Raw genomic sequence first — 12,786 nt, 5'->3', positions numbered from 1 at the left:
GAACCCAAACCCAATCAACTCGGATTCAGGTGGGTCCCGTGGGTTTGGGTCTGTCTTCCATCCCTAGCGAGCTTGAAAGAGAATCAAATAAGAAAAAGTCAAAGGCGGAACCAGTCGTAGATTTATGCGGTGATGCATTTTAGATTGTAATCGACACACTTTTTGAATATATTGTCATCAACGATGTAATCTTGGTACAATTTAATACATAAGTAATATATATTCACTAACTATGGCATAAATATTAACCGTTTTTGTTAACACATTTTATGATTTACAACTTCTATTTATATTTTCTAAGTTTCTAGATTCGTTTTAGTTCAGGGTTTATTTCGGATATGCATATCTGGATAAACCCCATTTTAATTTTTAAAAAATAAGGAAACTTTTCGGATGTGCATATCCGAATAAACTCTTTTTTTATAATAAGGTTTATCCGGATATGCATCTCCAAAAAATGTTATAATGATATGATAAGGTTTCTAAGGTCCAAAGTGATCAAATCCGTGTATAAATAAGGTGTCTCTCATCCCATTTTTTCTACAAAACACCTAATATCAGAAAATGAATACATACCCTCACCTTGCATTTGTGTATTTCAATGGTGAGAAGCCGCCACTTTAATTTAGGGTTTACTAGGACATAACTCACGCTGACATGATATCCAAACTGAATACGCTCTTGCAATATTCAGAAAATCGACACGTTGTCAAGCTCGAGTATCGTTCACCCTCACTTGACAGCAACGAAAAGATACAGTTCACCAACTTCGAACTGAAGACGGATGCAGATTTAGAGGTTATGTGAAGTATTTTTTGCCAATATGAAACAAAAGGTCCGATTAAAGTGGATGCGAAGATTGCAAGATCCGTCGAAGAAATTATCAACATGTTGCAACGTCAAAAACTACCCGTTTATAACGATGTGCAATGTTAATTTTTCGATTATCAATTATCTATGTAATGTTGTTTGTTTTAGTTTAATGTCAAGTTGTTATGATTATCAATTATAAATTTCCCCTACTGTCTCTATTTCAGTTTTTCATTTGAAGTATTAAACATTTTTTTGAATATACATCTCCGAAGTATATTAGATATAAATTTGAAAATACATCTCTGAACTAAAATTAAGTATAATGGGAAATGAGTGCGTTTGAAGATGCATATCTGAACTCTAGTGACATTTTTAAGTTTTCACCAAGGATTTGTGAGAAGACATAAAGGTGGGAAAAGAAATTTCCATTATTAAACAAGATTCAGCGGAAATTGGACTACTGCAATGCATAAGTTAAACAAGATTCAGCAAGTGTTGAACTATGGAAAGACGAGAAAGAGATGACTGAACTTGAAACTTTTGTCCATTAAATTGTGGTGGTTGATGGATGAGATGAGTAAGGTTAAGGATGATCAAGAGAGAATCAATGACATAAAAACTGAGATTGAGACTTTGAAAGCTAGAAGAGCACGTGTTGTAAAGAGAAGATGGAATTGTTTAACAAAGGAAAACTGGTGAAAGCTGAAAGGGATGATTTAAGGATGTGTGCCGATGTTGAAAGCTGATATGGAATGATCTAAGATAATAAGAGCGAATATTGAATCAATGTGAGGTAACATAGTCGTAGCAATTAAGGAATCGAATGATCTTGTGACGATGAGCAAAGAGTAGCTATAAAGGTTGCTATGATATGAATACTGTGGCAGAAACGAATGAAAAAAAAAAGAGTAACCAATCGGAATGTTTAAATACATTATAGTCTTACCAAAATTAAATAGCAAAAAAATGAAAATAAAATCACACACAGACTTCCTAGAAGCTTGTCTATGATCATATGACCATAATATTTAATAAATAAAAACAGACAGGTTAGTTACTGTTTTACTAAATACCTCTGGAATCACTGTACAGACTATATATCTGAAAAACAGAAAAATAAAAGGAAAATAATAGAACCGATATATTGGTAGATTAACACAGTAACTATTATCAGCAACAGATCGAAATGGAGTATAATTAGAATGATTGGAATTCATAGAGGAATTTCAGTAGCTACCTCTGGCCGGGAATTCATAGAGGAATGCATAACAAAAAGCGGGCAGCCAAAGAATATTGCAACAAAAATCAACATCCAGTTGATGGTTAACAGTTGAACTGCAAAGCAACCTAAGAAATAAGAGAACATACCAATCTCAACCCTAAACTTAATCAGTTTGTGCAAGCTTAATGACACTAACGCAAACGCAGCGTTTGAAACTATACTCAGTGTTTCAGGTTTTCCATCCACAGCTTTGTCGTAGAAGAATGAGTATACTGAGATGATCATCAAAACCGCAAAGCTCGAGTAAGTTTTGAGTTGAAAATGTCTTGTGGGAAGTGATGAATGCTTTGCAAACATTATGCTTATCAAAATAGCTAAGGACAAGAGACCATAAAGAAAGAACTTGAAAGGTTTCCACCTTCCAATTAATCGATCGAAAGAAGGGCTTAGAGCATAACATGACAGGCCAACTACACTTGACATAAAGCCAACTAGTCTCCATGCCGTCTCGGTTTGAAAATCCCCATGTGAAATCTGCAACATAACTCTAGCAATTTTGTCTAAAGTCTGTGAAACATCAGGAACACCATGCGAAATCTGCAAGGTATCAAGAGCTTTTAACTTCAGTCAGGTTTAGAATTTGAATGATTTAACTAATTGTATTTGTGTAGAAGATGCTTTCAGAAGATTCCATAAGAAGAGAAGAAAAGAAAAATGAAAATAAACTTCTACAGCATGTCTGCATCTAGAAAAGTGCTGAGAACACTTGAAACTAGTTATGTTTGTTCCAATTCATACATCAAACAATGCAAATTTAGAAGACCAAAATTTGGGACATCAGACACATCATGTCTGTAATAAACTGACTAGTCAAAATTTAAAGCTCTCAAACATATGAATTGAAAGAAATAAACAATAATCAAATGAATAATCTTGAACATAAAAAACTAAGGGAAAAATCTATACTTGCCTGTAAAAACTCAGTTAGATCGGATGACATGAAGCCCATGTTTGGTAGCTTGCATATAACAAGTTTCTTTGAATCAAAATCAGATGGTAACTCCTCTGAAGGATATCTCCACCATTCCAATACCTTTAAACTGTCTGGAAGATACTTGGGAGCTTTGGAGAAATGACATTTTCAAATAATAAGTATTCTGAGGTTTGGCATCTCCTCAGAGGCCTCTCCATCCCATTCAATTGCTTCTTCATTTTCAATTAAGAGGGAATCTAGATGTATGATTTCAATATTACTAGTTCCCTACAGTACACATATATGTGTAAGACTTCAACAATTGTAACATGAGAATATATAAGAGTGAATAGAGATCAATAAAGGTTAGACATAAAACATGAACCACCTTTGACAGTCTTACCTTATTATTTTTTAGGACTTGAACTATATCTTCTCGGAACCATAATCTACTACGTCTCCCAGGATCGCTTGGTGATTCGTCATGGACAATTTCTTTACCTGTTCTCTCTATCAAGGGATGTGGTGTCACCTTACCATCCAAACTGATATGTATGAGAGACTTGTCAATCAACGCTCCGATATGATATTTCATGTCTTGACCATAACGAGCATGGAGAATATCTTCAACATCTGTCAATTCATATCCTTTGAAGCAACAAGTGATATCAAGAAAAACGTTCTTCTCCTCTTGATCCAAATCATCAAAGCTTATTCTAAGAATATTACGGATTTCGTTGGGAGGATTTCGTTCAAACCGATCTAATGTATGTTTCCATTGGTCAACACTTTTTCCAAACAAGTTGGAACCTATTACTTCCAAGGCCAATGGAATCCCGGAAGCATACTGTCGCACGCTCGCGAAAAATGAACAGAGTCGCCACCAATATATTTATCCCATAAGGGAAAGGAATATCAGAAAACCTAACAAAGGAAGGAACAGGGTCTTGCGACCAGAGAATCAAGGTACGGGAGTCGGTTACGCAAGGGGAAGGTACTAGCACCCCTCGCGCTCATCGTACTCGATGGTATCCACCTATGTTTGTTTCTATCTAAAGGGTGTGTACTATGTCTAAACGTAAATGTGAATGAATGCAAAAGAAATACGGGGAAAAGAAGGAATATTTACAAATGTGCTCGTTCAAGCCCCGCGACTTGATGCCTACGTATCCCTTTCAGGAATCAGAGCGCCGTAGTTCGGCTCTATAGTTTTGTTTGTTTTTGTGTTTTTTAGTTGGGCGGAGTTAACGCTCGCGCTTTTGCATAACGGGACAGCCTAGGATGCAATGGAGCGGAGATAACAATGCCCTTAAGAAAGGAGAGAGAAGAGAGAGAGTTTGAGCGTTTCGAGGAAATCCCTAAAGCAAGGGAAACTCGAGTTACTCTATGGTTTGTGTTTTTTAGAATTTGGGAACTTACGCCCGAATGGTTCCCTAAAGCAAGGGAGATCCAAGCACTCGAACATTCCCTAAAGCAAGGGACGTTCAAGCTTCCATTCCCTTTTTAAGAATTTTCACTTTGATTATTAGTGTTTTAAGTGTTTTCTTTGTATTTTTTATGGGGATTTTATTTGGATATTTTTAGATGTTTTAAGTTGAAAAGGAAAAGAAACTAGCCTAAGTATGAAGGGAATTTCTACCTAATGTTATCATGGTTTCTACCTAAGGTTAGGAATAAAAGAAGCATGAAAAATAAAGCGCTAAGTAGAATATTGAAAATAGCATGAAAAAGAACGAGTCAAAATATAGCACAAAAGTGAATTAAAAGTACTATTATTTTTTATATGGTTTTTATGAAGGAAATGAGTTCAAAAGAATCTATTTATTTTTGTGAGTTTTTATAAAGGAATTTAAATGTCAAAATTAGCCTAAAAATCTAACAAAATGTTAAAAGGTTTTATTGATTTTATTATATGTCCTCTTTATCACCTAAAAAAATTAAGTAAGAAAAACTAAAATCTACTAATTTTGATGTGCTAGGGGGTGTAAACTGAATCGGAGTGGTGCAATAGCAGTAGGGCGCAGGGCCCAAACAAAACCTGGCCCAGAGTTGTATTTTTTTGTTCAATTGTGGCAGCAAAAAAGTAATGGGCTCAAGGGGTGGTGCACACAGTAAATCGTGTGAAGGCCCAAGGGATTTGTTTTTGTTGAGTCTCAGAATTGTCAAAAATACGGGCCACATGGGGGGTGTGCATTCAGCATTGCCAATTCGTGACAGGCCCAACAATGGCTTTGTTTCGGTTTTCAGACTTTTGAGTCCAATCTTCAAGCAATCACATTAAACTCACGTTAATTCAAACCTTAGGCTAATTAATGCTCAGATTAAATCTCAATTAAATTCAAATTGATTCAGCTAAAACTATATGGTAAAAATAAAATTATAAGATAGAAAGGGGATTAGGGCTAACCTGTGTTTGTGACCCTTGAGATCTCCTTCCTCTCTTCTTCGTGTAAGCTTGTGTGCGGCGCCTCCCTCACAGACGTGACGGCGACGGCGAAGTCTTCCTCTCCATTTTGCTTTCACCTCTCAGCCTCTCATCCCTCACGATTCTGATTTCATCTTCTCTCCGATTCGACTCTATCATCCTTGCGTAACAGTGCGGCGGCCGGAGAATGATTTGCTCCGATGAAGATTCGCCGTCCTCCACCGTGAGTATCAAGACGAAACCAAAGCCGACTCTCCTCTTGCTAACCCCGTTCTGTCCTCAATTTCACAAAAATAACACTCTAATGTCGTAGATCAACAAAGGGGAAAATCGAACCCTAAGTTCCGATCATCAGCGATTTGCAAAAACACGACGTGATTCTGAAGCGCTGATCGTTGGATGAGTTGAACGAGCGAACCAGAGGTGAGGATCTAGCGGCTACGCAAAATAAACGTGAGTCAGGTAATTTCTCGAGTTCTTTTCTCAGATAACCTCTTCTTCTTCTCCTTCTGCTTCTTTTTGTTTTCTGGATTTGCGACTTTTCCTGGTCTCTCGTTTCTTTCTACCTTTTTGAATTTTTGTGAATGAGTCCACTGTTGAATAACGTGAGGGATTGAAGCTGAGAAATAAACTCAGCGAAGGGAGATTGAGTGATGCTGAGAGTGGAACTGAACATATGAGGTTGAGAGATTGGGAATTGATGGCGGTCAAGTCCACTCCATTAAAGCTTCAATGAGAAGCTTTAATGGAGATTGAAGGTGAGAGCTCTGAGTGTAGGTTTTGGTGATTACAGAAAGAAATGAGAGGGAGAAGAAGAGGATTCAGAGTGGAGTGATGATGAATGGTGAAAATGGAAGTGAGCGTGGATAGAGAAGAGGTGAAGATGGTGGATCTGTTGAAGATGGATGCGTGAAGATTAGAGAGAGAGGTTGAGGATGAAAGTGGATCTGTTATATAGAGATTGAGGGATGAAGAGATTCAGTTAGAGGTTGAGATTGAGTCAGTTAGAGGAGAGTGATTTTCAGCCATTGGATTATGGAATCAGTTAGGGGATTGGAGGGTTTGGATTGAGAGGTTTTTGGGAGTTAGTTATGTGGGTATGGATTCAGTTATAGGAAGTTAGAATTGTAACAAAGTTAGTTACATTCTGTTAGCAGGTTAGTTGAAAGTTAGAAAGTGGTTAGAGGGTAATTCAAAGTTAGTTAGGAACTTATTAGGATATGGTTGAAACAGTTAAGGGACTGTTAGGAGGTAGTTAGTATGTAGTAGGGTAGTTATGAAAATCTATTATGGGTGGTTGGAAGTTAGAAATAGCTAGTTTATCCTGTTAGTAAATGTTCAGCAGTCATGATATGAGTTTAGCCTTTGATTCGTAATTGATATAAGTTTCTGAATTTGTATATGTATGTTTATGCAGGTTTGGTTTTGATGGTTTTGGAAATGGCTTTTCAGATGGATCTGACTCGACTGCGAACTAAGCTCGAGTTTGAACTGGAATGCTGAATGCTAGCATGGAATTTATTGGCAAAAAGGTTAGTAAACTATGGTGTGGAAATTCGTAATGCGACTCGGTGTTAACTTGATGCAGTGCTGCAGTGTGTTTTTTGAACTTATTTCTGATTGTATGGGCATTTTTCTTTGTTTGCAGGGATGTGTTTGTATTGTTTGAATGGCTGGATTTTGGTTTGGTTTGGACTAGTATTGAACATGGTTGTTAATGGTTAGGACTAGTGTGAAATTCAGTTAGTGAAACTGTTAGTTTTGAATGGTGCAGCAGGTTGTGCGATACGGTTATATGAATGTTATGGATTTCTTTTGTTGCATTGCAATGTGTGTATGGTTCTGATACTGGATGTATGATGAATGAGGATTTTTGTGAGGTCTGATTGTTGAAAAAGGTTAGATTTTTATAGGTTAGAGATGGTTGTGTATAGGGATTCAGAATTGTGTATGTATGCATCCTGTTTTGGTTTATTTGTATGTTTAATGGTGGTGTGAATTTATGGTTTATGGCTTATACTGATGCTGAACCGGAACTGTTTTGTTTTCTTATGACAGAACAATTTATTCATGATGTGATGAGGATATTCTGAGCTTGTTTATTTTATGCGGCAGGTTATGGTAGTGTGGCAAGTATGGACGCGTACCGCTGCAAGTCGTGGTAAGTTGATCAGTGATGGTATGGTAAGGTGACTGTTTGACTTTAATGTAGGCATGTGCATTGATTTTGAGTGTATGCTATGCTTATTTTTCATTGTATTTTGATGGCGAACAAATGCTTATGTATTTGTGGTTGTGACTGAATGGTTTTGAACTGATGTGATTCGACTCTGCAGGTTTATGGAATTGGCATGATTCGGGAGCATGGTTATGGTTTGAAGATTCGAGAAAGAGACCGCAAGATAGAAATCATGGAAACTGGCGGAGCAAAACTTGAAAGATCGGAGTCATGATGAAGCTTTAGAGAAAACTAAACTTTATGATGTAATGATTTATTTTTTGTAGTATGTAATGGTACTGTGATAGGAGTGGAATGGTGGAATATATCTTTGGTGTAATGGCAGGGACATGTATTTGGAATGGACTTTTCGTAATATTTGTAATGAATATTTTTTGTATTGAATGGAGACATGGGCTTTTGAATGGAAATGTGTATTTTGACATGAATAACCTCTTGTGATGGGCTCTAACTTTATTCTGATCAATCCCCATGAATAATTCTTTCAGTAATTCTTGATGATATGAACTAAAGTGCGTTTAAAACTTGGACGCCATCAACGAATCTTTGGCATTTTGAATTCACAACATCAAATAATCGCTTGAATGAATATCTTATCAACTTTCAATGAAATCCAACTTGCATTCTTAAGAAAAAATCCAACTTTAATACCTAAAACACAAGTAACTTGCACTTCAAGCAACCCAGCAATTTGAAAGACTTATGATGCCTTGATTGTAATGAATCTTCAAGTCAAATATCACGCCTTCACAAAATACTTCCTCAATAAACAACTTTAACCTGATGCCTCGGGGAATCCTTTGATGAAGATAAAGCTCGAATCATACACCTTACTGCTTGTAGAACCAGAAATACCATATCTTATTAGTTGTGTACGCATCAACCTCATTACGAAACCTTACGCTTCCAAATCCTTGATCCCATGCCTTTTTTTGGATGTTTTATTTGATGAATGAATGAAAAGTCATGTTAATGGCCTAATGGAGATATGCAGATGACATGTGAAGCTAAAGCCAGTTAGAAATTAAAGGGTAGGACAAATTTGGGGTATGACACATACGTTACTACTCGGCTTAAAAGTTCTGTGTAACTTGGATCAACAATACTTTGTTTAAAAACCCTGTGGCTAAGCAACTCAAGAGCGTCTACGTGATTCAACTCCTGTACCTCATATCTTCTTTCAAACCCGTGAAATGCTAGCAAATGTTTGTCCCGTGTTGTAATGATAACTCTGCTACCAGGACCAAACCAATCAAGTCCTCCAACCAAGGTCTCTAGTTGCTCAAGTGTGTCAACATCATCAAGGATAAGAAGAACTTTTTTTCGACGGAGCCTATACTTTACTACTGAAACTCCTTTACTAGCACTTCCTGACTGAAAATCTTTCAATCCAACCATTTCTAAAAGAAGCCTATTCTGGAGGTGCACTAGTCCATGCAAATTTGAATTCTCACTAACATTGGCAAGAAAACATAAAGCTTCAAATTGGTCTCCAATCTTATTATAAACAGCTCGAGCAAGTACTGTTTTACCTATTCCGCCAACCCCATAGATCCCCACTGTAAGGACTTGTTTTGATCCCAACTCTAACAGTGAACACACTTCTTCCAATTGAGACTCCAATCCGACCGTGTAATTAGCAATATGTACAGGAACAAGATCAAACTTACTGGAGACTTCTTCCACAATCCTCTCAATAAACTCAAATTCATATCCATCCCTGCTAAATCAAAGATATTATAAGCATGCATTCAAGCTTATACTTATTTACATACAAGCATTTTAATCTCTTCAAATGTAAACAATAATTCAGAGCAAAGTTATGATGCTCAAACTCTAAACCAATCAATGCAATCCACCTTAGAATTGGTTTCTAAACTCATAAGAACCTACCTGTGACATTCATTTTAATACCTGAATGTGTCATGTTCACTACAGGTTTTGAATGTATTGAAATTGCAAACACATCTTCAAGTGTTCATTTTATTTGTATTTTTATGGACTTAACTAACCAAAACCACATTCAAGAACTTAATTGAGTCGCCAATACATTTCATTACCAAAATGACTAACAAATAACTTATTTAGGTATAATTTTATAATTTTAATACATTAAAGTACAACTATAATAACTTCTCGTACAATTAAGGACCAAAAGGACTTATTACCTATGAAGTACGGAGACCTCTAAGAGTAGGCGTGTCGCGGTTGTTGTGGAAAAACCAATAATCTAAGTGTTGTGACCAGTTATTGCATTTTGGTAACGGTTACATTGTGCTATATTTTTGGGTGTTGTATCAGGTGTGTAACTAATTACTGCGTTTTGGTAACTGGTCACCACTGTATTGAATTTAGTTTTAGAAACAGTTGTAACTGGTTACAGGTACGCAATTTCAGTTTTTTCTGTTATTTTCTATTGTTGCTTGTGTCTCAATCCATTTGTATTTGTAAATATACCTTTGAGGTATAATGTATGATAGTAATGATAATCAAAATTCTCAACCTCAATTATTCTCTCTCTAATTATCTATCTCACTCTCTCCCTCTCCACACTCAATTATTCCATTTATCACCAACCAAGTGATTTCAAGTTCTAACAGCGGTGTCCGACACTTGTATGACACCCGTACGACACATGTCAGAAAAGTCAGACAAGTGTCCCCAAATAAATTATCTATGTTATTTGCTCCAAGACTCTTTAAATCGGTGTGATACACCCGTTTGACACTCATGCAACAATACATGTCAAACAATTTAGACAAATATTTAAAATAGAATTGTTTTTTCTTTACGCATCTTATACATTTTTTAAGACAAAATCTCGCACACATCTAAATTGGTTAAACATGCAATTAAACAATCTTATCATTGCAAAATTAAAAAGTATAGTTCTGATTAGGATATTTCTAACTCTCTTGATGATAAACGGATAAATGAAATTCAAATATAGCATATATGTAGAAACAATATTGGTGAGGAAAGTTACCTACCCATATTTGAAATGAAATCCAGACAAATTAGCTACTTGATATAAAGCGTTCCTCCATTTCCTAACTTTCTCTTTGTTATCTTTCAATTTCTTCTCATGCTTTGAAAAAGCTTCACCATAAATTCCACTTTGATACCTTACAACAGCAGGATCGACATCGTAAAAAACAGGGAAAATAAACCGATGATTCAAGAGAAAACTGTCAAGGATAAAGACAAGAAGTTCCAAGCAAAAGGATGAAAAAGCATAATGGTTAGAAAACACAATAATGGCAATTCTTGACTCATTGATCACATTCAGAAGTGTTGATTCGATTTCGTTTCCTTTGGAAAGGTGCTCTTCGTGGTCATCGATGAATGTGTGGATTCCTCTGTTACTGAGAGATTTCCAGAGATTGCCGGCGAAACCGTAACGAGTATCGTCGCCGGAGAAGGTTATGAAAACGTCGTAGGTGAAGGAAGATCGTTGATTTGTCATGATACGTCGTCGTCGTGTGTAGTGGATTCATTCTTTTTATGGTTGAGTCAAGTCAAGCAACAAGTGAAAACGCAGTGAAGTGTTTTCAGTCAGTAATTTGAATCGAAGTTTCTTATCGCAAATACTAAATTGGATTAGCTGATTTTTTATTCTCAATTTTCTCGAACTTACTATAAATTTTTTTTAGGAAAAATATTTTTTTCACTTTAATTTTGGTTCGGGATCCATTATGATTCCTTAATTTTTCCACTTATGATCCTAATTTCTAAAACTGAAATCATGCAAAAACCCCAATTTCTACCACAATCAGAACTGATACATATCACGAAGTTTCTAACCTATTTGCAAATGTTTCAAGGTTGGACTTCAATGTTCCTCACTGTACGATGATGTTCTCCTGCAACGTTCTTCACTGCGCCAGGTTTATCATTGCAAAAGATATTTCTTCAAATGCTAAGAATGAGGACTTTGTTCACAAATGTTAAGAATATAACATTTAAATGTCACGTAAGACATCAATCATGCCACATATACACTTAATTTGAACCCTCACTGACGGAGATAGACGGAAGGATAAACGTGCTCCGTTTTTAAGACTTAAAGGATTGATTTGAACTTTTTAAAACTTAAGGGACCATAATGGACCCCGAACCAAAGTTAAAGGACGAAAAAAAGGTATTTTCCCTTTTTTTATTACTCCCTCAGTTTCAAAATGAGTCTTCTTTAAGTTTTTTAAATACAAATTAAAAAATGTAATAATTTTGTCATGAAATATTTTATTCTTACTAAAATAACCTTATAAATATATTTAAAGTAGAGTATAAAGTAATAATTGAAGGATAAAATTGTAAAAATAGTAATCATTACTACATTAAAATTTTAAAATGGCATTCGTTTTTGAAACAAATTTATTTGCTAAAACGACACTCATTGTGAAACATATGGAGTATTAATTTTAAATCATAACTCGTCCCTCTAATACTAATTTGTTGGAATTTAGATCTCGATTTATTACTTCAAAAATAATAACATATGTTTTGTTACTTAATGAAGCAAATATTGATATTTTTAGGTCTCTCTTTATTTTTGTCTTGTTTTTTCTAGGCAAACCTTCTGTTTACGGAAATGGAAGCAGAAAAGTATGATGAGTGGGAACAGGTGGCTTCGAGAACATGCGCATTAAATGCATGTATTGTTGTTGAAACATTTCGAAATGTTACTCCTACATGTGGCTTAAGGTCCCTAGGGTAAGGAGAGGCATTGTCGTTTAGAGCACTCAAGTTTTGTTGTGATCTTGAGGTTAATCTCTACTGTTGATTTCATCTTCAGAGCTTTCTTTTGTTTTAGACCGTATATTCGTCCTCTTCCTCTTCTTATATAAAGGTGGTCCTTTATCACGAATGATTTTCTTGACTTCTTTCTCAATTGCTCTACCTCTCATAATTTTCGTTCGATTCTTCCTCGAGTTCAATAGACACTTTGATTTGTTCATTTGTCTTTTCTATTTTGCATTCCATTGTTGCATTCGCTCTAAGGTAATATTTCTCTATCTTTATTTCACCTCTATTTCTCTCTATTCCAATATTGTTGTCCCCATTATTTTCATTAGCCATGGCAACCTTAGGAAACACAAACGTGAAGTTCATGG

At 35.7% G+C, this 12,786-nt stretch overlaps 1 pseudogene; it reads right to left on the bottom strand.

Annotated features, from left to right (window-relative positions):
- Window positions 1-1,936: 1,936 nt before the first annotated feature.
- On the bottom strand, window positions 1,937-11,227 carry LOC131630336 (disease resistance protein Roq1-like; annotated as a pseudogene).
- Window positions 11,228-12,786: the final 1,559 nt, after the last annotated feature.

This window comes from Vicia villosa, unplaced genomic scaffold (assembly GCF_029867415.1).
Source record: "Vicia villosa cultivar HV-30 ecotype Madison, WI unplaced genomic scaffold, Vvil1.0 ctg.000673F_1_1, whole genome shotgun sequence".
Lineage (NCBI taxonomy): Eukaryota > Viridiplantae > Streptophyta > Magnoliopsida > Fabales > Fabaceae > Vicia > Vicia villosa.
Note: the sequence above shows the minus strand (reverse complement) of the source record. Positions and strands in the feature narration are given on the sequence as shown.